This window comes from Hyla sarda, chromosome 3, assembly GCF_029499605.1.
Source record: "Hyla sarda isolate aHylSar1 chromosome 3, aHylSar1.hap1, whole genome shotgun sequence".
Classification (NCBI taxonomy): domain Eukaryota; kingdom Metazoa; phylum Chordata; class Amphibia; order Anura; family Hylidae; genus Hyla; species Hyla sarda.
In genome coordinates this window covers 89,059,540-89,084,798 of record NC_079191.1, presented here as the reverse complement: position 1 = coordinate 89,084,798, position 25,259 = coordinate 89,059,540, and positions in this window count along the sequence as shown.

The window sequence follows — 25,259 nt, the reverse complement described above, 5'->3', positions numbered from 1 at the left end:
CGTACTAATTTTGGTTAAAAAGTTTGTGATTGTTTTTAAGCGCAACAATAATAGAAAAGTATGTAATAATGGGTATCATTTTAATCATATTGACCCTCAGAATAAAGAACACATGTCATTTTTACCATAAATTGTACGGCGTGAAAACGAAACCTTCCAAAATTAGCAAAATTGCGTTTTTCGTTTTAATTTCCCCACAAAAATAGTGTTTTTTGGTTGCGCCATACATTTTATGATATAATGAGTGATGTCATTACAAAGGACAACTGGTCGCGCAAAAAACAAGCCCTCATACTATTCTGTGGATGAAAATATAAAAGAGTTATGATTTTTAGAAGGCGAGGAGGAAAAAATTAAAACGTAAAAATTAAATTGTCTGAGTCCTTAAGGTCAAAATGGGCTGAGTCCTTAAGGGGTTAAAGGGGTATTCCAGGCCAAAACTTTTTTTATATATATCAACTGGCTCCGGAAAGTTAAACAGATTTGTAAATTACTTCTATTAAAAAATGTTTATCCTTCCAATAGTTATTAGCTTCTGAAGTTGAGTTGTTGTTTTCTGTCTAACTGCTCTCTGATGACTCACGTCCCTGGAGCTGTGCAGTTCCTATGGGGATATTTTCCCATCATGCACAGCTCTCGGGACGTGTCATTGAGCAGTTAGACAGAAAACTTCAGAAGCTAATAACTATTGGAAGTATTAAGATTTTTTAATAGAAGTAATTTACAAATCTGTTTAACTTTCCGGAGCCAGTTAATATATAAAAAAAAAGTTTTTGCCTGGAATACCCCTTTAATATTGATAACAAGTAAGAATGTGCACTATAAAGAGACATTCATTGTCTAAAAGTTTCTTTTATTTTATTTATTTTTTAAATAAGTTATTCTTTGCAGCCCAACTGTTGTTAGCATAAGGATTGATGTGGAAAATAAATGCCCCAGATACAGTAATGGCAAAAACTGGGGAGAGATATTTTAAGATTTAAAGGGGTTATCAAGGTAAAACCTTTTTTTTTTTTTTTTTAAATCAACTGGCTCCAGAAAGTTAAATAGATTTGTAAATTACTTCTATTAACCCCTTAAGGACCGGAGGTTTTTCCGTTTTTGCATTTTCGTTTTTTGCTCCTTGCCTTTAAAAAATCATAACTCTTTCAAATTTACACCTAAAAATCCATATGATGGCTTATTTTTTGCGCCACCAATTCTACTTTGTAATGACGTCAGTCATTTTGCCCAAAAATCTATGGTGAAGCGGGAAAAAAAATCATTGTGCGACAAAATTGAAAAAAAAACGCTGTTTTGTAACTTTTGGGGGCTTCCGTTTCTACGTAGTACATTTTTCGGTAAAAATGACACCTGATATGTATTCTGTAGGTCCATACGATTAAAATGATACCCTACTTATATAGGTTTGATTTTGTCGGACTTTTGGAAAAAATCATAACTACATGCAGGAAAATTAATACGTTTAAAATTGTCATCTTCTGACCCCTATAACTTTTTTATTTTTCCGTGTATGGGGCGGTATGAGGGCTCAATTTTTGCGCCGTGATCTGAAGTTTTTAACGGTACCATTTTTGCATTGATAGGACTTATTGATCACTTTTTATTCATTTTTAAATGATATAAAAAGTGACCAAAAATGCACTATTTTGGACTTTGGAATTTTTTTGCGCGCACGCCATTGACCGAGCGGTTTAATTAATGATATATTTTTATAATTCGGACATTTCCGCACGCGGTGATACCACATATGTTTATTTTTATTTTTATTTACACTGTGTTTTTTTTTTATTGGAAAAGGGGGGTGATTCAAACTTTTAATAGGGGAGGAGTTAAATGATCTTTATTCACTTTTTTTTTTCACTTTTTTTTTGCAGTGTTATAGGTCCCATAGGGACCTATAACACTGCACACACTGATCTTCTATGTTGATCACTGGTTTCTCATAAGAAACCAGTGATCAACGATTCTGCCGGATGACTGCTCATGCCTGGATCTCAGGCACTGAGCAGTCATTCGGCGATCGGACAGCGAGGAGGCAGGAAGGGGCCCTCCCGCTGTCCTGTCAGCTGTTCGGGATGCCGCGATTAGCCGCGGCTATCCCGAACAGCCCGACTGAGCTAGCCGGGAACTTTCACTTTCACTTTTAGCCGCACGGCTCAGCTTTGAGCGCGCGGCTAAAGGGTTAATAGCGCGCGGCGCCGCGATCGGCGCTGCGCGCTATTAGAGGCGGGTCCCGGCTTCACTCTGACGCCGGGCCCGCCATGATATGACGCGGGGTTACTGTGTAACCCCGCGTTATATCAGAAGAGCAGGACCAATGACGTACCGGTACGTCATTGGTCCTTAAGGGGTTAAAGAATGTTTATCCTTTCAGTACTTATGAGCTGCTGAAGTTGAGTTGTTATTTTCTGTCTAAGTGCTCTCTGATGACACGTGTCTCGGGAACCATCCAGTTTAGAAGCAAATCCCCATATCATACCTCTTCTACTCTGTGCAGTTCCCGAGACAAGCAGAGATGTCAGAGGGCACTGTTGCCAGACAGAAAACAACAACTCAACTTCAGCAGCTGATAATTATTGAAAGGATTAAGATTTTTTTAATAGAAGTAATTTACAAATCTGTTTAACTTTCTGGAGCCAGTTGATATATAAATTTTTTTTTTTCCTGGAATACCCCTTTAAGTTAAATTAAAACAAGAAAAGTGGTAGCAAAATGCAGGTCAAGTTTTTCTTCTCTCCTTTCTCTCTTTTTATAACCAGGAGTTAGGGTTAAATGGGTACTCTGCCTCTAGACATGTTGTTCCCTATCCATAGCATAGGGAATAACATGTCTGATCGTGGGGGGTCCGGCCACTGGGCTGGCACTGCGGCATAATGGACACGGAGGCCTGGGGCCACCGTGATCATGACATCATGACACGGCCCATCCATTCATGTCTAAGGGAGGGAGTGTGGCGTCACGATCCCAGAATCCCCAGGCTTCCATGTCCGTAACACCACAGCGCTGGCTGGGAGATCATGGGGGGGTCTCAACGGCCCTATCCTTTGGATAGGGAATAATATGTCTAGGGGCGGAGAACCCCTTTAAGTCTGATAAAAGATTTCTAGCAAGGGTAAACATGAGTTAAAGGGGTTATCCACCATAAGGTGATTTTAGTACATACCTGGCAGACAGTAATGGACATGCTTAGGAAGGATCTGCGCTTGTCTTGGGGCTAAATGGATATGTCATGAGTTTACCATAATACTATGGCTAGCTTTTTGGGAACTGGTATTTCCTGTTTTAGTTTTCTTGTTTTGACTACAAATCCCACAATTCCATTTTCCTCCCTCCCACACATCAGCCACCCAACCCATTGAAACATAAATGAGCTGTTTCCATTCAAAAGACCTGTTGTTTTCAATCAGGGTGCCTACAGCTGTTGCATTGATCTCTCTCCCACCAAGCGATCGCTCCACCCATTGAAGCAGACAGGCTCCCTGTCATCAGCTGACTAGTGAGTCAGGTCTTGGCCGCATTGCAACCTGGAAAAAATCAACAGTCATTTTGCATGCTGTTCAAATAAATATTGGGGTGAAAATCACAGAAGAATTGTGAGAAAACTGTCATACACAGGTACAGACACTATATTATGAACTACACTTACTTTACAGCCCCTGTAGCATAGTTAAATAATAAAAATCCTGGAATACCCCTTTAATATGAAGCTTGTGGCTTTCCTATTCATGGATGCAGGCTTATTTTCTTTGTAGTAAGTGGGATAGAGATATCTATTAACCTCTTAAGGACCCAGCCATTTTACACCTTAGTACCCGGCCATTTTTTGAACATCTGACCACTGTCACTTTAAACATTAATAACTCTGTAATGCTTTTAGTTATCATTCTGATTCCGAGATTGTTTTTTCGTGACATATTCTACTTTAACATGGTGGTAAAAAATGTTGGTAACTTGCATCCTTTCTTGGTGAAAAATCCCAAAATTTTATGAAAAATTTGAAAATTTAGCATTTTTCTAACTTTGAAGCTCTCTGCTTGTAAGGAAAATGGATATTCAAAATATTTTCTTTTATTCACATATACAACATGTCTACTTTATGTTTGCATCATAAAATTGACAAGTTTTTTTATTTTGGAAGACACCAGAGGGCTTCAAAGTTCAGCATCAATTTTCCAATTTTTCACAACATTTCCAAACTCAATATTTTTCAGGGACCAGTTCAGGTTTGAAGTTGATTTGAAGGGTCTTCATCTTAGACATACCCCATAAATTACCCCATTATAAAAACTGCATCCCCCAAAGTATTCAAAATGATATTCGGTCACCCTTTAGGTGTTTCACAGGAATAGCAGGAAAGTGAAGGAGAAAAATCACAATCTTCATTTTTTTAGACCCAATTTTTGAATTTTTACAAGGGGTAAAAGGAGAAAATGTATACTTATATTTGTAGCCCAATTTCTCTTGAGTGATTTTGGAGAGTACGTTTTTCTGCAATGGTTTTTGGGGGGCATGTTGCATTTAGGAAGCCCCTATGGTGCCAGAACAGCAAAAAAAAAAAAAAAACACATGCCGTACCATTTTGGAAACAAGACATCTTGAGGAACATAACAAGGAATAAAGTGAGCCTTAATACCCCACATGTGTTTCACAACTTTTGCATATGTAAAAAAATTAAATAAAATGTCACAAAAATGTGTGTTTCCCCCAAAATGTCACATTTTTGCAAGGGTTAATAGCAGAAAATACCCCACAAAATTTGTAACCCCATCTCTTCTGAGTATGGAGGTACCCCATAAGTTGACCAGAAGTGCACTACGGGCGAACTATAATGCTCAGAAGAGAAGGAGTCATATTTGGCTTTTTGAGAGCAAATTTTGCTCGGGGGCCTGTCGCATTTAGGAAGCCCCTGTGGTGCCAGGAGAGCAAAAAAAAAAAACACATGGCATACCGTTTTGGAAACTAGACCCCTTGAGGAACGTAACAAGGAATAAAGTGAGCCTTAATACCCCACAGGGGTTTCACGACTTTTGCATACATAAAAAAAATTATAAATTTTTTCACTAAAATGTGTGTTTCCCCCCAAATTTCACATTTTTGCAAGGGTTAATAGCAAAAAATACCCCACAAAATGTGAAACCCCATCTCTTCTGAGTATGGAGGTACCCCATAAGTTGACCTGAAGTGCACAATGGGTGAACTACAATGCTCAGAAGAGAAGGAGTCATATTTGGCTTTTTGTGAGCAAATTTTTCTCGGGGGGCATGTCGCATTTAGGAAGCCCCTATGGTGCCAGGACAGCAAAATAACCCCCACATGGCATACCATCTTGTAAACTAGACCCCTTGAGGAACGTAACAAGGGGTACAGTGAGCATTTACCCCCACTGGTGTCTGACAGATCTTTGGAACAGTGGGCTGTACGAAATGTTTAATTTGCACAGCCCACTGTTCCAAAGATCTGTCAGACACCAGTGGGGTGTAAATTCTCACTGCACCCTCATTAAATTCCGTGAGGGGTGTAGTTTCCAAAATGGGGTCACATGTGGGGTTTTGTTTTTTTGCGTTTGTCAAAACCGCTGTAACCATCAGCCACCCCTGTGCAAATTACCTCAAATGTACATGGTGCACTCTCCCTTCTGGGCCTTGTTGTGCGCCCCCAGAGCACTTTGCGTCCACATATGGGGTATCTCTGTAGTCGGGAGAAATTGCTTTACAAATTTTGGGGGGCTTTTTTCCCTTTTACCTCTTGTCAAAATGAAAAGTATATGGCAACACCAGCATGTTAGTGTAAAAAATATTTTTTTTTACACTAACATGCTGGTGTAGACCCCAACTTCACCTTTTCATAAGGGGTGAAAGGAGAAAAAGTCCCCCAAAATTACGGCGATACCCCATATGTGGCCCTAAACTGTTGCCTTGAAATACGACAGGGCTCCAAAGTGAGAGCGCCATGCGCATTTGAGGCCTGAATTAGGGATTTGCATAGGGGTGGACATAGGGGTATTCTACGCCAGTGATTCCCAAACAGGGTGCCTCCAGCTGTTGCCAAACTCTTAGCATGCTTGGACAGTCAACGGCTGTCCAGCAATACTGGGAGTTGTTGTTTTGCAACAGCTGGAGGCTCCATTTTGAAAACAGTGGCGTACCAGACGTTTTTCATTTTTATTAGGGAGGGGAGGGGGGCTGTGTAGGGGTATGTGTATATGTAGTGTTTTTTACTTTTTATTTTATTTTGTGTTAGTGTAGTGTAATGTAGTGTTTTTAGGGTACAGTCACACGGGCGGGGATTACAGCAAGTTTCCCGCTGCGAGTTTGAGCTGCCGTGCAAAATTTGCTGCATCGCAAACTTGCAGCCTGATACTCACTGTGAGCCCCCTGCCCATGTGAATGTACTCTGTACATTCACAGGGGGGGGGGGGGGACCTCAAGCTGCTGCAAAACTACAACTCCCAGCATGCACAATCTATCAGTGCATGCTGGTAGTTATAGTTTTGCAACAGCTGGAGGCACACAGGTTGGGAAACACTGAGTTAGGAAACAAACAATGTTTCCAACCAGTGTGCCTCCAGTTGTTGCAAAACCACTACTCCCAAACATTCTCAGGCATGCTGGAAGTGGTAGTTCGGCAACATCTTTAGAGCCAGATGTTGCCGAACTACAACTCCCAGCATGCTTGGAGTTGTAGTTTTGTAACACCTGGAGGACTACAGTTTGCAGACCACTAATACAGTGGTTTCCAATCTGTGCCCTTACAAATGTTGCAAAACTACATCTCCCAGTATGCCAAAATTGTCCAGGCATGCTGAGAGTTGTAGTTCTGCAACATCTGAAGGGCCAGATGTTACAGAACTACAACTCCCAGCATGCCTGGACAGTAATGGCATGCTGAGGATGTGTAGTTTTGCAACATCTGGAAGGGCACAGTGGTCTCCAAACTGTGGACCTCCAGATGTTGCAAAACTACAACTCCCAGCATGCCCAGATGCCAAGGGCTGTCTGGGCATGCTGGGAGTTGTAGTATACAGGGTCCCATTACAGCAATGCATGTTGCTTTATGGCGACGTGCATTGCTGTAAAGGGCCCGACCGCGGCTGAAGAGGAACTCACCTGTCGTCGCCGCCGCAGTCTTCATAGCCGGGATCCGGGTCTTCAGGGACGAGGTAAGTACCGGGGCTGGTCCCCCGCACTCCCCCATCCCCCGCCGCGTCCTCCCGTCTTCCTTCCGTCCTCTCCGGACTTCCCGGGGCCGGGCAGGACGGGAGGAAGTAACCCCCCCCCCTGCGATTGGTCGGTTAGCTAACCGACGGATCGCAGGGGATCGGAGGAAGTGGCCGGCTTGCCACCTCGCTCCTATACTTTAGCATGGTCCTGGCTATCTGTGACAGCCGGGATCATGCGAAATTACCGGGCGGTCGGGTCCCAGAGACCCGATCAGCCCGGTATCGCCGCAGATCGCAAAGGTGATTTCCCTTGCGATTTGCGGCGATCGCCAACATGGGGGGCCTACATGGCCCCCCTCGGCGTTTGCCCTAAATGTCTGCTGAAGCGCGGCAGGGACTGGAAAACGCCATGGCGTATGGATACGCCCTGGGTCCTTAAGTCCTTAGTAGAGGGGGAGGGAAAAGGGGAAGAGATAATGTAGATTATAGGGTACAAAGAAATACTTTTTTTTAATCCTTTTTTCATATATTTTTTATTATTTAGCTTTATTTGTTATAAAGATTTTCTTAAGAGAATGTAATATGTATGGCTTGGGCCCCTGTTAACATTTAGAGTTTAAATAAAACATCTTAAGACATATAGGACAGTAGGAGTAATTACCCTTATGAAGAAGAAAAATAATATTTAGGTAAATTGATCTAAATTAGGATAAGGATGGATTATATACTCATTCAGTGATCTTTTGTGTTTTAGTCTGGATTGGGGCTGTTGCTCCATAGTGATGAGCGGCATTGCCCATATTCGAATTTGCGATATTTCGTGAATATATAGCTGAATATTTGTCCTATATTCGTGAATTTAGCAAATTTGTTATATTTGCATATTCGCATATTCGAGGAAGAAAACAGTGAGAGGGTGGGCAACTTTACTATTGGTTGCTAGGGATGTTGTTGATAACCTCTGACAAGTGTATTTGCATCATTCTAATTGGGCCACAAGTGAAAAGAAGGAATATGCAAATATTCACATACACATATCTGCATATACAAATATTCACATATGCGAAAAAAAAGGAATATTCACAATTTAGAATATATAGCAAATATATTCGCAATATTCGTGAATTCCCGAATTTGCGCTATTAGCGATAAAAATTTCAAATGCGAATATTCGCGCCCAACACTATTGCTCCATAGCAGTAGCACCCCTGAAAGCCAAGACAAGATAGTCTTTATTTATATATTTAGGTAAAAGGGTGTAGAAAGGACGATTTTGAGTGGATAGGTGAGCCAGTCATGTTTTTTCTTCTTTTTTCCCTTTCCTCTAAATGGTTACACAAATGTAAGCACAGGGGGAAGGAATATTTAAGGGCGATAAGTAGATGATATTTGCATCCATTTTGTGGAGCCTTAACCTAAAAGATGATTTACAATTTACACTCTTGCGTGTATGTTTAAAGGGGTATGGGTGGGGATTTATAGGGATTGAAAATTATTTATGCATGGAAAAGTTTTATTTTACATTGTCAAATTTGGAAATTTTATAAATAGAAAGACAAACCATTTTAATCAAAAAATAGAAGCATATCAGAAAAAAGAATAGGTTTAAGTATCTGTCTCTGACTAGTAAACACAAAGTCTAGTTGACACATTTCCTTTAACAGTATTGCAATGAAAATGTATTGTGCCACTTAGCCCTAAGAATAAAAAATAAAAGACATATCACAAAAGTCAGATAAAAAGGAGAAAATATAGCTTAAAGGGGTACTCCGGTGAAAACCTTTTTTCTTTTAAATCAACTGGTGGCAGAAAGTTAAACATATTTGTAAATTACTTCTATTAAAAAAGCTTAATCCTTCCTGTACTTATTAGCTGCTGAATACTACAGAGGAAATTATTTTCTTTTTGGAATGCTCTCTGATGACATCACGACCACAGTTCTCTCTGCTGACGCTATTACAATAATAATAATGCTTTATTTCTTGTTGTCCTTAGTGGGATTTGAACCCAAATCCCCAGCACTGCAAGGCAGCAGTGCTAATCACTGAGCCACCATGCTGCCCTTAGCACACATCTGCTATGCATGGTTGCTAAAATGGACAGAGATGTCAGCAGAGAGCACTGTGCTCGTGATGTCATCAGTGTTCCAAAAAGAAAGGAATCTCCTCTGTAGCATTCAGCAGCTAATAAGTACTGGAAGGATTACGATTTTTTAATAGAAGTAATTCACAAATATGTATAACTTTCTGCCACCAGTTGATTTAAAAGAAAAAAGGTTTTCACTGGAGTACCCCTTTAAATTTGTCAATGCCCACTGAATATAAATAGTTCCAGCTGCAGTTTGCAGCTCTTAAATATTATATTCTGGTATCTGATCTCAAATATTTTTCTTCAGCTGTTTGTACTTCTCTTACATATAACATATACACATTTATAGTTTCCAACCTCCACTCCCACCATGTCTGAATCATGGGCGAGTCACAAGTTTGTTGAGCAATAACTTCCACTGAAATTTCATTGAGACCTATAGAACTTCCAGCACACAGCAACTCTTTCAGTTTAGAAGGAAAAAAAAAAACGTGCTGAACTGTTTGCATAGAGGGTAGGTTAAGAAATACTACAGACAGGAAGAATGTGAACACTGAACCTTGTGCATTTCTGTAGATTTCTGCATACAGCTGAAATCCCCTTAGAACTGCTCAGATCTTTTAAGTCGTTGTTGGATCTAGATACAGACCATGGAGCGAAGGTGTGTAGACTATACTATATATATATATATATATATATATATATATATATATATATATATATGACATAAGCTTTCTGATATTATTTATATACCTTTAGGAATGTTACAGATACTTTTTTCCAATCTTTGCAGAAACGGTTCAGTCCCTGATTCCATGGTTTTGACCTCGACAATGCTGACTCTTGTCTCCTCTACCACTGGTAAGTGCTGTGTGTAAGAGAAGCTATGGATGAGAGAAATTACCGTATACATAAAAATGTATTACATGAATACAAAAAAATGACATTATTGATGAAATTATTGAATTATTACATTATAAGAATAATGACAATTGTAAGGAGCAAGAATCCTCTACTCTTGCTACAGAACACTATATCTAACATCTGATGTATCTGAACAGCCACCATTTTAATTCATTGTACAATATGTCAATTTCTTAGCTCATATATTGTTACTGTTCATGTGTCCTATATACAGGGTAGGATGAGAGCACATAGGGCTGGGTAGATAAATATTGAAAAGTAATAAGAATTCTTTTTATTGCTGGTTTTTAATATTATACTGTACTTGTTGCATAATATATATGAATTTATATTAACTGAGAAAGTACAGTATTTTTCGTCCTATAGGACGCACCGGCGTATAAGACGCACCCAATTTATAGGTGCAAAATCTAAAAAAATAAAGATTTTGAACCCAATAGTGGTCTTCAACCTGCGGACCTCCAGATGTTGCAAAACTACAACTCCCAGCATGCCCGGACAGCCGTCGGCTGTCCGGGCATGCTGGGAGTTGTAGTTTTGCAACATCTGGAGGTCCGCAGGTTGAAGACCACTGCATAGGAGGTAATACTCACGTGTCCCCGCCGCTCCGGACCCGTCACCGCTGCCCTGGATGTCGCTCCATCGCTGTCGCCATGTCCCCGTCGCTCCGGAACGTCTCTGCTGCCGGCCGGGTATCCTTGCACTTCGTCGCCACCATCACGTCGTTACGCACGCCGACACACGCACGCCGACGCACCTACGCGACGACGTGATGACGAGGAAGGAGAGCGCCGGCCATACAGGGGATCCCTGAACGGAGAAGACACCGAGGAGGCAGGTAAGGTCCCTCCCGATGTCTTGTAAGCACTAACCCGGCTATTCAGTCGGGCTGTTCGGGACCGCCGCGGTGAAATCGCGATGGTCCCGAACAGCCCGACTGAAAAGCCAGGTTAGTGTCACTTTCCCTTCTGACGCGACGATCAGCTTTGATTGCCGTGTCTGAAGGGTTAATACAGGGCATCACCACGATCAGTGATGTCCTGTATTAGCCGCGAGTCCCGGCCGTTAATGGCCACAGGGACCGCCGCGATACGGGTGTATTCGCCGTATAAGACGCACCGACTTTTCCCCCCCAGTTTTGTGGAAGAAAAAGTGCGTCTTATACGGCGAAAAATACGGTATATGTAGATAGCTAGACAGATCGATACATACATACTGTGTACTGTATCAGCTAGTAACAACCCTTTTATCTTGCTCCATACTTTGCCCTGAGAATAATAAGACATCACTGAGGCCTAATGTGCGCACAGACTTGGTGGTTTTAAAAAAAAAAAAAATTAATTTCTGATTTCTGGTAACCCTAATAGAATCTGAATCAATTATAGTATGATTCTTTTCTTGTGTTCATCCTTTGTCATTGACATTTTCTCTGGGTTACTTACAGAAAAAAGTGTACATTTTCTGTGCTTCTCCTAAACGCCTACAAGGCTCAGTGTTGAAAGTTTGTTGTGTTTTCTGCTTCCTAGGATACAAGTTATTCTGACCGCATTCAAAAATTTTAAGGTTTGGGTCTTGATGGCCAGTCCATTTTTAAGAGAAATTCCCCAAGCCTAAGTCCAGAAGCTGGTGTACTTTATCGGCGGAATTTATAATTGGGGGTATAAGTGAAGCTTTTTTTGTGTGTGTGTGTGTGTGTGCTGGTAATGTGAAGGGGCACTCAATTTATCATATGGTCATGGGGCATTTGATAAATTTTGTGAAGGTACACATTTTCTGAAATTTCACTCTTCACATACAACAAAAAGCTAAGCTATGTCGGAGCTGGTGTAGTTTTGCGACTTTTGGGTGGTTTATGCACCAAATTAGCGAAAAGTCACAGTTGATATCCTGTTATCATCTGTTGGTACCATTCGTTTACCCATAGCCATAAATGTTTTTGAAACTGTAAAATGAACTTTGCCTTAAAAACAGCTAAAGAGGACATAAATACACTCCTAAGGTACCTGACGGTGTTATACAGGGCATTTAGAGCCCTAAGACAGTGGTATACACATATCGTTGGGCTATTAGTAAAGCACAGGTTTGTACAGAACTAGTTCAGTTAGAATCAAAAGGTCTTTCCAGAGTTCGGCAAACGGAACATTTGAAAAGTTTGCTCATCCCTGGTCAGTAGGATATGAAATGCTCTTAACACAATGTGGTGCATGCTGTGTGAGGTGAATAACGCATCTAAAACACATAATGTAACATGCAGGGGTGGATACAGACAGCAGAGGGCCCAAGTGCAAAGAATGTTCCTGCCCCTCCCCCCTCCCTCATACGTCAACGTCAATTGTTCAGGAACCCCCCCCTCTTCATATGTCACTTGCTCAGGGGGGCCCCCACCCGTATCAGTTGCTCAGGAGGATCGGAGGATATCCCCCCCCCTTAATATGAGATGTTAATTATTTATTAAGGCCCCAATATGCTGCAGCTCATTCAGCCCCCCCCCCCCCCCCATGCAGGGATAATACACAGTGATGTCAAGGTGCAGCGATAATACACCGAATTATGTCACAGTACAGGGATAATACACTGAATGATTTCACAGTTCAGCGATAATACACACAGTTATGTCACAGTACAGGGATAATACACAGTGATGTCACAGTAGAGGCAGAATACACAGTGATGTTATAGTGCAGGGATAATGCACAGTGATGTCATAGTACAGGGATAATACACACAATGATGTTATAGTGCAGGGATAATGCACAGTGATGTCACAGTACAGGCATAATAAACACTGATGTCACAGTACAGGGATAATACACAGTGATGTCACAGTACAGGGATAATACACAGTGATGTTACTGTGCAGGGATAATACACAGCGATGTAACAGTACAGGGGTAATGCACACAGTGATGTCACAGTACAGGGATAATACACACAGTTATGTCACAGTACAGGGATAATGCACAGTGATGTCACAGTACAGGGAAAATACACAGTGATGTTACAGTGCAGGGATAATACACAGCGATGTTACAGTACAGGGATAATACACACAGTGATGTCACAGTACAGGGGTAATACACAGTGATGTCACAGTACATGGATAATACACATAGTGATGGCACTGTGCACATGGGGTGTAGTAGTATTAGTAGGTCCATAGCAATGGGCAGCACCTGAGTACAGTCAGTATTTACTTTATTTTCCTCATTACAGCTGGCGCCCGGCACTTATCCCCTTTCCCGAAGTATGGCGCGCGCTCAGCAGGTGAGCGCGCATCATACCTGGTGGGATAATACCGCGGATAATACTGGACATGGCCCAGTCCAGCTGATGTCTGGTATTAACCCTTTAGATGCCGCAATCAAAGCTGATCACGGCATCTAAAACGGGAGTTAACAGTTGCCGGTTAGGGGGCTGTGGTTGTGGGCTGTTGGGGACTGCCTCGGTAAAATCGCGGCATCCTGAACAGCTGAGAGGACAGCGGGAGGGTTCTTACCTTCCTTCCTGCTCTACGATCGTCGCTCCATTGCTCCAAGCCTGATATCCAGGCTGGAGCAATGGAGCACAGATTACGCTCATCAATGCTATGCTATGGCATAGCATTATTCAATGTATGCAATCAAAGGATTGCAAGTAATAGTCCGCCATGGGGGCCAAAAAAAGTGTTAAGAAAGTAAAAAAAAAAGTGAATAAATGTGATTTAACACCTCCCTGAATAAAAGTTTGAATCACCCCCCTTTTCCCATTTAAAAAAAAAAATATATATATATATATATGTAAACAAAAATAAAAATAAACATACATGGTATCGCTGCATGCATAAATGTCCAAACTATAAAAATATAACGTTAATTAAACCGCATGGTCAATGGCGTATAAATAAAAAAAATCCAAAATTGCATATTTTTGGTAATTTTGTATACCCTAAAAAATGTATAAAAAGCAATCAAAACTAAAATGGTACTGATAAAACTTCAGATCACGGCGCAAAAAATTAGCCCTCAAAATGCCCCATATGCGGAAAAATCTAAAAGTTATAAGGGTCAGAAGATGACAATTTTAAACATACTAATATTGGTGCTGGTAATTATATATTTTTTTAGCAGTAAAATAAAATTAAACCTATATGCGATCATATGGACCCACAGAATAAATATAAGGTGTCAATTTTACCAAAAACTGCACTGTGTAGAAACGGAAGCCGGTTAAAAATTACAAAATTGCGTTTTTTTTTGTTTTTTTTCAATTTTGCCCCACAAATAATTTTTTTCTGGTTTTCCTGTAGATTTTGTGGTGAAATTATTAATGGTATCACAAATTTAATTTGTTGGTGCAAAAAACAAGCCCCCATATGGGTCTGTAGGTGGAAAATTTAAAGCGTTATGATTTTTAGAAGGTGAGGAGGAAAAAATAAAGGTGCTAAAATTTTAAATGGCCAAAGAGGGAAGGGGTTAATGCTTACTAGCCGCTGCAGAATAATGGAGGCTGCGTGATGAACACGGGTTGGTGAGGAACACACCTGGAACAGGCAAATGCACTTGTCGCAGATATGATGAGGCAGCAGCTGAGTGGACTCTGTTTTCTCCTCTGCGCTCCTCTCTGATGAGCAGCCGGGGTGCGGGCAGGGATATAATAGACAGGCCTGCGCGCAGCACAAAGTATCAGAGGGGTTGATTGGACCGGGACGCTGATGTACAGTACTTGCCAGAATGAGGCCCTCACCAGCGCAAGGCATTAGCTGGTGGTCTTAATGGCCTCACAGAAGAGTTGCCTCTGACTATACATATATATCATGTACACACAAAACAAACATACTGTACACATTTCATACATATGCACTTTATACAGATACACAAAGGGCCAGTGTTAGGGCAGGCAATCCCGGCAATTGCCCAGGGCCCCCATCCCCCAGGAGGCCCTCTGCGGGCTGCTCAGAGGCGGATCCAGGGGGGATCCACCACTGAGCAGCCCACAGAAGGCCCCGTCACATTCGGGACATCCCTGTGTCCTGAAAGATATTTTTGGGACACAAGGATGTCCCGGTTACCTTTCTACGGCCCCACGTTAACTTTAAAAACGCAGGGGCCGCTGGGAGGTAGCGCACGCATGGACGTCACTGACATCCCTTGCATGCGCACATAGGAACGGAGGAGCGGAGGAGCGGAGGAGCAGAGCATCGAGGAGGATGCGCACATATGGTATGTTACCTGCACGTCATCTTCAGTACTCCGACCACCGCTCCTCCGGTCCCGGGACTTACTGCTATGGCCTTTAGGCCATAGGAGTAAATTGTGACCCCTGACCGGAGGAAGTGGGGCAGTACACAGACATACAGCCTCCAGCCATACATTGTATATGGCTAAAGGCTGTATGTCTGTGGGGGAGCTATACTGCACCTAATGTGGGGAACTATACTGCACCTAATGTGGGGGAACTATACTGCACCTAATGTGGGGAACTATACTGCACCTAATGTGGGGGGACTATACTGCACCAAATGTGGGGAAACTATACTGCACCTAATGTGGGGGAACTACAACCTAATGTGGGGGAACTACAACCTAATGTGGGGGAACTATACTGCCAATGTGAGTGAACCATACTGCCAACCTAATGTGGGGGGGATTATACTGCCAGCCTAATGTGGGGGAAATGTGCTGCCAATCTAATGTGGGGAACTACAACCTAATGTGGGGGAACTACAACCTAATGTGGGGGAACTATACTGCCAACCTAATGTGGGGGAACTACAACTAATGTAGGGGAACTATACTACCAGCCTAATGTGGGGGGACTACAGCCTAATGTGGAGAAACTATACTGACAACCTAATGTGGGGGTACCTATACTGCCAACCTAATGTGGGGGGACCTATACTGCCAGCCTAATGTGGGAGGAACTATACTGACAACCTAATGTGGGGGAACTATGCTGCCATCCTAATGTGGGGTAACTACAACCTAATGTGGGGGAACTATACCGCCACCCTAATGTGGGGAACTATACCGCCACCCTAATGTGGAGGAACTATACTGCCAACCTAATGTGGGGGAACTATACAAAAATATAAAATTGGACTATTCTGATCCCTATAACTCTATTATTTTTTTGTATATGGGAATGTATGAGGGCTAATTTTTTACGCTGTGATTTGTAGTTTTTATCGGTACCATTTTTGTTTTGATTGGACTTTTAATTGCTTTTTAGATATTTTTTTATGATATTTGAAGTGACCAAAAATGTGCAAATCTGGTTAATGCACTATTACGACTTTTGGGACCCCACTTTTGATTTTGCCCAGGGCTACGCTAAGCCTATAACCGGCCCTGGATACACACACACAATAAATACACCCATCCACAGGATTTACACACAAATAGGTATATTACATAGACACAAAATATGCACACGTGTATATACATCCACACACACCCTGTTTTCGAAACAGGGTGCCTCCAGCTGTTGCAAAAATGCAACATGCCAGTGGCTGTCCAGGCATGACCCCCCCCCCCCCCATCTCCTCAGTCTGGACAGCAGAGGAGACAGCCTGAGAGGAGCAGAGGCCGGGGAGACTGTGAGTGCAGGGGGAGTGCTGCAGCCCTGCTGTCCTCTGAGAGAGCAGCTGGAGGAGCATCAGCACAGTCGGCTGAGCACTACACGCCGGCTCCCAAAGGCCACTACTGCATTAATTTGTATTAGTGTATTAGAATGAAATGGCTGCAGGCCCCCTCACATGCTGGGCCCCTGTGCAGCTGAACCGGCTGCACAGGCAATATGTCCGCCACTGGTAACATGCCAATGTGCACCAATGTGTTTTTATTTGTGGTGTAATTTTGGCATTTAGATGGGAGATTTATCAAACCCTTGTAGATGAAGAGTACTGCAGTTGTCCATAGAAACCAATCAGATTGCTTCTTATATTTTGGAAAAATGAAAGAAGCAATCTAATTGGTTGCTATGTGCCTCTACACACATTTTGATAAATCTCCCCTTGGGTCTTTAGGTGTGGCATTTTAAGCTACTTTTCCTCCATAGACTTTCAGCTTCTTTAAGTGAAGTTTTTATGGAATTTTATGGTGCATTCTATAAACACATAAACAAACCTTGTTTTATAGATCTACAGCAAGAGTGAAAGACACAGCTATAAGGAGAGGTTTACACATGCCCTGTTGTGCACTGATCCAGAGCTGTCCCAGAGCTCCCAGAACAACAAGCTGGATCTGTTGCACTCGGCATCCAATCCTTTGCTCCATAGTCCAAATGAAGCACCACGCCAAATCTAAGTATGATTTGGCATAGTTATCCTCTGCATGGTTGAAACGCAGGAAAAACGCTGCATGCTTAGCTTTTTGATGTAGCACAAGCATGAACTATGTCAGATTATGGGACACATCTAAATTTGGCCTCACTAAACTAATTTTAAAGAAGTGTTCCCATTTAAAACATTTTTGACATATCTATGGGATATACTAGGGACGTGCACACATAATAAAAGGGGGCTTGAGCCCTTGCCCTTTTTCTGTACCTGCCCTTTAATGCCCTTTTGACAGGAATATTATTGCATTTTGTGATGATTTGAACAAGGAAAAGGGACAATACTTACAGAGACATCACAGTACAGGGATAATAAACAGAGATGTCACAGTACAGGGATAATAAACACAGTGATGGCGTAGTACAGGGATAATATACACAGTGATGCCACAGTACAGGGATAATACACACAGTGATGTCACAGTACAGGGATAATACACACAGTGATGTCACAGTACAGGGATAATACACAGTGATGTCACAGTACAGGGATAATACACACAGTGATGGTGTAGTACAGGGAAAATACACACAGAGATGTCACAGTACAGGGATAATACACAGTGATGTCACAGTACAGGGATAATACACACAGTGATGTCACAGTACAGGGATAATACACACAGTGATGTCACAGTACAGGGATAATACACAAAGTGATGTCACAGAACAGGGATAGTATACACAGTGATGTCACAGTACAGGGATAATACACACAGTGATGTCACAGTACAGGGATAATACACACAGTGATGTCACAGTACAGGGATAATATACACAGTGATGGCATAGTACAGGGATAATATACACAGTGATGTCACAGTATAGGGATAATACACACAGTGATGGCGTAGTACAGGGATAATATACACAATGATGTCACAGTACAGGGATTATACACACAGTAATGTCACAGTACAGGGATAATACACACAGTGATGTCACAGTACAGGGATAATACACACAGTGATGTCACAGTACAGGGATAATACACACAGTGATGTCACAGTACAGGGATAATATACACAGTGATGGCATAGTACAGGGATAATATACACAGTGATGTCACAGTATAGGGATAATACACACAGTGATGGCGTAGTACAGGGATAATATACACAATGATGTCACAGTACAGGGATTATACACACAGTGATGTCACAGTACAGGTATAATACACACAGTGATGGTGTAGTACAGGGATAATATACACAATGATGTCACAGTACAGGGATAATACACACAGTGATGTCACAGTACAGGTATAATACAGACAGTGATGTCACAGTACAGGGATAATATACACAGTGATGCCACAGTACAGGGATAATACACACAGTGATGGCGTAGTACAGGGATAATATACACAATGATGTCACAATACAGGGATAATACACACAATTGATGTCACAGTACAGGTATAATACACACAGTGATGTCACAGTACAGGGATAATACACACAGTGATGGCGTAGTACAGGGATAATATACACAGTGATGCCACAGTACAGGGATAATACACACAGTGATGTCACAGTACAGGGATAATACACACAGTGATGTCACAGTACAGGGATAAAACACAATGATGTCACAGTACAGAGCTAATACACAGTGATGTCATAGTACAGGGATAATATATGCCTTTTTTGGAGCCCCTGCTCTCCAAAATGTCTGTGCATGCCCCTGGGTTATACCATGCATGCCATGAAGTTGTCAGTCTCACCTCTGGAAGTAACTTTCTATGAGAGTGGTGATCCCCTTACTCTTATACACCCATTTACAATGGCTGCTGTCACAAAAAAAAATTCACTTGCCCCTATTCCTATCTATTAATGTCTACGGGAGTTAATGCTCTTCTGCAATGTATATCATGAGCACCTTTCTATTAAATTTTATGAGGGAATACATTCTAAAATGGGGATATTCATTTAAGAGTTAAGAAAAAAAGAGTAAAGATAAAAGTTTTCATTAGTTGTGGTCTTACAGCTGAAGTCCACACTGATCAATAGTATGAGACGGGGAAAGTGCGCTGTTATGCGCTTCACTCCCCAGCTTGCAGCAATCTGGGCCCATTTTCAGTAGGCAGCGCCATTATAAGACTATAAGACTACCTAGTGAAGCAGAGGGGAAATTTCTGTGACCTTTGGAGTGAAGTGCATAACATCACACTTCTTCCATCTCATTCTATTGATCAGTAGGGGTTTCAGCACTGAGACCCCGACTGATCAATATTTTTGACATTTCTCTGTGACATCTCATAAGTTTTATTAAATGACAGGGTCACTTTAAAGTGTTAAGAAAGAAGAGTGGATTTGGCACTAAACAGCTCTAAAATAAATTAAAGAGTCATTGAGTACTGATATGTTTTTTCAAACTGCATTTTTGCAGAAAAAACTGCCTAAATTTGATATCATAGAAAGGAGTTGTCTTCTGTCCATATGTATTACGATCAGATATAAACCTATTGGGGGATGGGGTCACCCTCTTAGGACCCTCTTCTACTTTCCAGAACAGAGAGCTTCTCGATGGAATCCAGGCATATAAATGCATTCAGACAGTTATTAATCTGAATGGTTGTTGCTACATTAAAGCCACTGCAGGGGGAAATATAGGCCTTGGGGAGGTTTTCCTCCAAGAGAACCCAAGGGTTTGGCTAAGTTGTTCTTTTTTTGCAGCTCTATGTTAGTGCTCCTTTTATGGTAATTTTTCCTAAAAAATAACTAAATGAAATGATGCCTTTTAGAAGTAACTCTGAGCACATTCTCTCACAGCTGTGTTGTTGGAAACTCCAAGTGAGTTATAATTAATATCTTAAATTGGCAAACCAGATGTTGGCAGTCCTCAAACAACTAGTCATCGACATCAACCGTAAATACTCAAACATACGTAGTGAACCTAGTACACGGAACGGTTCAGTAACAAGCAGAAATGCTCGGGGGGACAATGGGAAAGTAATAACTCTTCATAAGAAATAAAAACACTCCACAAATGTAGAGGTAATGGACACATTTTAAAAATAATATATATATATATATATATATATATATATATGTATATGTATATATATATATATATATATATATATATATTCTACTGCTAAAAATACACTAGCGCTGTGTAGGGCTATGGTAGAGGAAGATAACTGTAAAGAATATTACATGCGGGAGGCGGTGTGATGGATCCTTACTGCTTTCGAAAAGATCCAGGGTAGATGATACATTACTATACCTCCTTCTGTAGCAATCCGTGCTATGATGGTCCTATGTAGCTTGCGGTGATCTCTTCTATGAAGTTCTGTTATGGGTACATGGAACTGGGAGAGCTGCCCCAGCCGGCAGCGTTTAAACCAGCATGATACCCGTGAGTACAGAGGGAGTGTATGGAATAGTGATGTGGTGGTGTGATAGTGGTGCTCAGTCCAACCAAAAAACCTGTAGGGGTCTTCTGCCTTCCTTTGTCAAGGATAATGTTTCCTGGGCTGTAATCACTCTTTAGCACCCACGGTAGAAGTGTCCCATGTCACTATGGGAGAAAATATTCAGATCCTTACTTTATATACAGGATAATATCTGCACAAGGAGTCCTCGTTCCCCATATAGGAAATTATTCACACACAAAAAACCACATTGTGAACAAGCTTCTATATAGTAAAAAAAAAACATTAGTTTAGCTTTGTACGTGTTATGGTTCAAAAAACACATTCTCCATTAAATATTTAGCTTATTTATGCCTCTATAGTTTGCTGTATGAGCTCTATTTTGTCTCTATACTTGTACATAGCCTATATGATTCTCCCTAGCACTCTTTTACCAGCCTTTCTCTCGGGGTTGTTATCTTGAACACTGAGAAAGTAGTATGTCAGACTCTGACAGGCCTCTCTTGTATTTGTCCAGTTAATAAACCATCACAACATCATGTGGGAGAGAGTTCCATAGTCTTGCTGCTCCTATAATGAAGAATACCCTTTAATGTAGATGTAGTCATTGCTCCTTCTTTCCTGTAGATGTAGTGGATGCAGTGGATTGTCATGGCTACAGGCCTAGGGACAGTGTAGTTAGATCTCTCTTACACTCTCTGTTTTCTAAGTTTGATAATCTGTCTTGGATACTGTATTTTTACCTATTTTCTTGAAGAGGTTTCTGAGATCACTTAACTGATGGCCTACCTTTAGGATGGGCCATTAAAGGGGTTATCCAGCCAAACAGCAGCACCCGCATTATATGCAGGGCTGCATCTCCAGTCTCGGAAAGCTCTTTGTTTCAAGGACTGGGGATGTGCCATCACGCCTCCTCACATCGACATGAATGGAGGGGGCTTGACGTGATGTCACGAGGGGCGTGATATGAAGTCACGTCCCCAGTCCCGGAAACAAAGAAATTGTTGAGACTGGAGACGCAGCTCCGCATAGAATGCAGGTGCTGCACAGAGATCGCGGGGGGTCCCAGAGGCAGCCCCCCCTCCCCACACACATGATAAGACATCTTATCCCCTATCCTTTGGATAGGGGATAAAATGTCTTTGGCCGGATAACCCCTTTAATATCAGATCAGTTGGGTACCGACGCTCCATAGCCCTATTGGACCGCTGTATGAAGGGGCCATTGCAATTAAATGGACAAGGCTGAAATATCCTGCCTACTTGCTATGGTGAGCATATGTAAGAAGTTAAAAGGCTGTAGCGCTTGCTTGAGAATGGCAACCCACTTAAACAGCTTATTGCTGAAGGGGGGGGGGGTATTAAAGCTACAGTGGACAGCCATATTTCAATATTGTGATATTTAAAACTCTTTGTCAGCCATTCTCTGCACCCACAGAGTAGTATGGACAATAAAATAGGTACCAACACAAACAACAGGGCACTCCAAGATATTCTACCCACTCCTTTGCTCCACTTGAGACAGGATTTAGGAGGACAGGTGGCAGAACACCCTTTTAGGTGCTCTGTAGGACTGTTTTCATTTATGGCAAGATACCTAGACTAAATGTTGTTAATGGTATGTATGTATGCATTTCCTGCAGGTTTCATAAAAGGGAAATATTTATTAACCAGAATAAACCATAGAGGATCCATAGATTTTGGTGTCATATTGATGACTTTACAACCGAAGAAATAGTTAATATAGTTTATTGTTTACTTCACATTACAGCTATGTTACAGCTATTGAGAAATAGCAGCCTAAATGAAAAATAGTTTAAAAACTGATTTCAACATTTACTCTTAGAACACATGTTCAATATTTATTTCTAAAATATATGAGATCCCATATGAGATCCCAACTGCAAAAACATATAAGTAAAAATCTAAGTACAATCCGGACTCAATCTAACACTCCACTAGCAAGACATTTGAAGATGTACCATGATAACAGACTAAATGCTATGAGATTCTGGGGTAAACTAAAACTGGGCCCAAGAAAAGGAGACATAGATAAGCAACTGCTTAGAGAGGAAGCAAAATGGATATTTAGACTGAATAGTGAACAGCCAATGGGTCTAAACGAAGGATTTTCCTATTCAGCATTCTTGAGCTAAATGAATAAAATGACAATAAAAACAAAAATGTTGAATATTCACATGATTCTGTTCAAAATGGATACTCACCGGCGCTGGAGGATTGTGGAACATCAGTGGATGATGGACGTCGGGAGATGATGGATTCCAGTGGATGCCTGCAAAATAGAAAAAAGTGAAAAAGGTAAAAAGAGAAAGAAAAGAAGAAAAAGAGAAAGAAAGAAAGAAAAAAGAAAAACAAGAATAATCATAGGTGTAGATGAGAGGAATAATAAAAATAACAATAACAGAGCTTAATAAAGAGCATAATTTTGAATACCTTAGAATAGGATGATACAAACCATAGATGGGGTATATCTTACTCATAAATAATATCAGATAATATCCATAAATATTAGTATGGAATAAAAATCTACAGTTGCAGTACAATTAAATGCATGGGAATATCATAATATGCTATGAATAATACGAACACTTACAGCTGAATTTAATTTAATTTAATGCACAAAGATATTTGACTATGCTATGAAAATGGTTATTTGGATAAGAGAGCAAAAATATGTGTGAAGTTTATTTATACTCCATTAGATCTATCTCACCATGAATACTACCAACTAATGTCATCAGATTTAGGCTATTATGAATACCATCAGCAAAAAATAAGTTCCTATCCTTCTACATACTATAAATATCTTGTTATTACCGTATATCTCCTTCTACAATTATTGTCAACTTCCAGATCCTATTAATACTCTATAGTAGCACTCCATATACATAAATAGCTACTAACAATATGAAATATTCTCCATATATGAGACACCTTTAGGGAAGAGATCAGGCGATGCTAAGAATCCCCATGATTTTTTCTGTATCTATAAATAAACTAAGTATGCGATCATACGCAATGGGTTCCAGAATAGTGACTGCAGACATGGGCAGATGAGGAGAAGATCGGGGAATTAGATAGAAGTCCGATGACATGAGCAAGTGTACGGGGAATGTGATGGAGCAATCACATGGTACTACATAAGTGGACACCTGACAGACATGTGATTAGCGTCGATCACATGACTGGAACGGGTCATGTGATCTGAAGTGATGCGAAATGTTGAAGTGGCAACAGGAGATAGGTGGAGAAGATAAAGAATGACAGGTAATAGGAGATGATAGGTGTGCAATACACCGGATGTGAGGTGATGCAGGGAGCCACAGGAAACATGTCAGCACAACAAGGCATAAAAAAATTGAATAAAGGAAATTGGCCATAAGGTTGCCACATAGCCTAATGAGGCAGGGAGGAATGAGTTAAACTCCCTCTTGTGTTGAATGCACTGGGTAATATACATAATGGAGAACCATTAAAAAAGTGAAATTATTCATATAAACTGGGAGATCACTGATAGTTTTAATCTTCACATGTGATATTTTTTATATAATTTTAATTTGGCTCAACAAAAGTTATATTTTAATGAGCCCCTAAATGGAAGGGTCTATTGTCCCTGAGGGAGTTACTCCAAAGGGATATTGGTAATAATCAGTATTTATTTCTGACCTAACCTTACCTTGCCCTTTCTACTGTAGGAAATCAGGCCTGGACATAGAAATGAAAACCATTTACGCAGTGTTTCTTCTTATATAAAATGGGATTAGCCAATTTAGAATGGAAAATATTTGTATGCATGTATATATGAATAAATAAATCAATATTTACCACTATCTTAACTAAAGTCAATCTAGAAATGTCCCCTACAATGAAAAATATGCCCTCCCCCACAATTGGAAACTAGTATACATATGGAGACTACTTTTTCTCTGTGCCTTGTTTGATATAAATTTGGATCAAAATTTTTGTGTCATTTTTGGAATGTGCTAATCAAGTCAATAAACAGAAACTGGTGGCCTACATATAGTCATTGTCACATACCGTACATGACAATGACTGTAAGTACAAAATATATATTGACAACTAAATTGATGACATATAATGTGCCTGTTGGCTGAGGACAGTCCAAACGTGTGGCTATGACTTTACACATGCAACCAAAGTCCCCTGCCCACTCCAACCAACATAGCACAGGAAATAACTTCTTAACCACCAGCGTGTGTGTAGTAGCATGGTTATAAAACCAGGTAGACCTGTTGAACGTGTGAAGACAATTTTGCTCTGTGAAAAGAATACAGGCCATTTTTCCATATATCATATAACTGCAGATATATACAAAACAAACTCAATTCCTAGAATAGTGAGGCAAGACAGC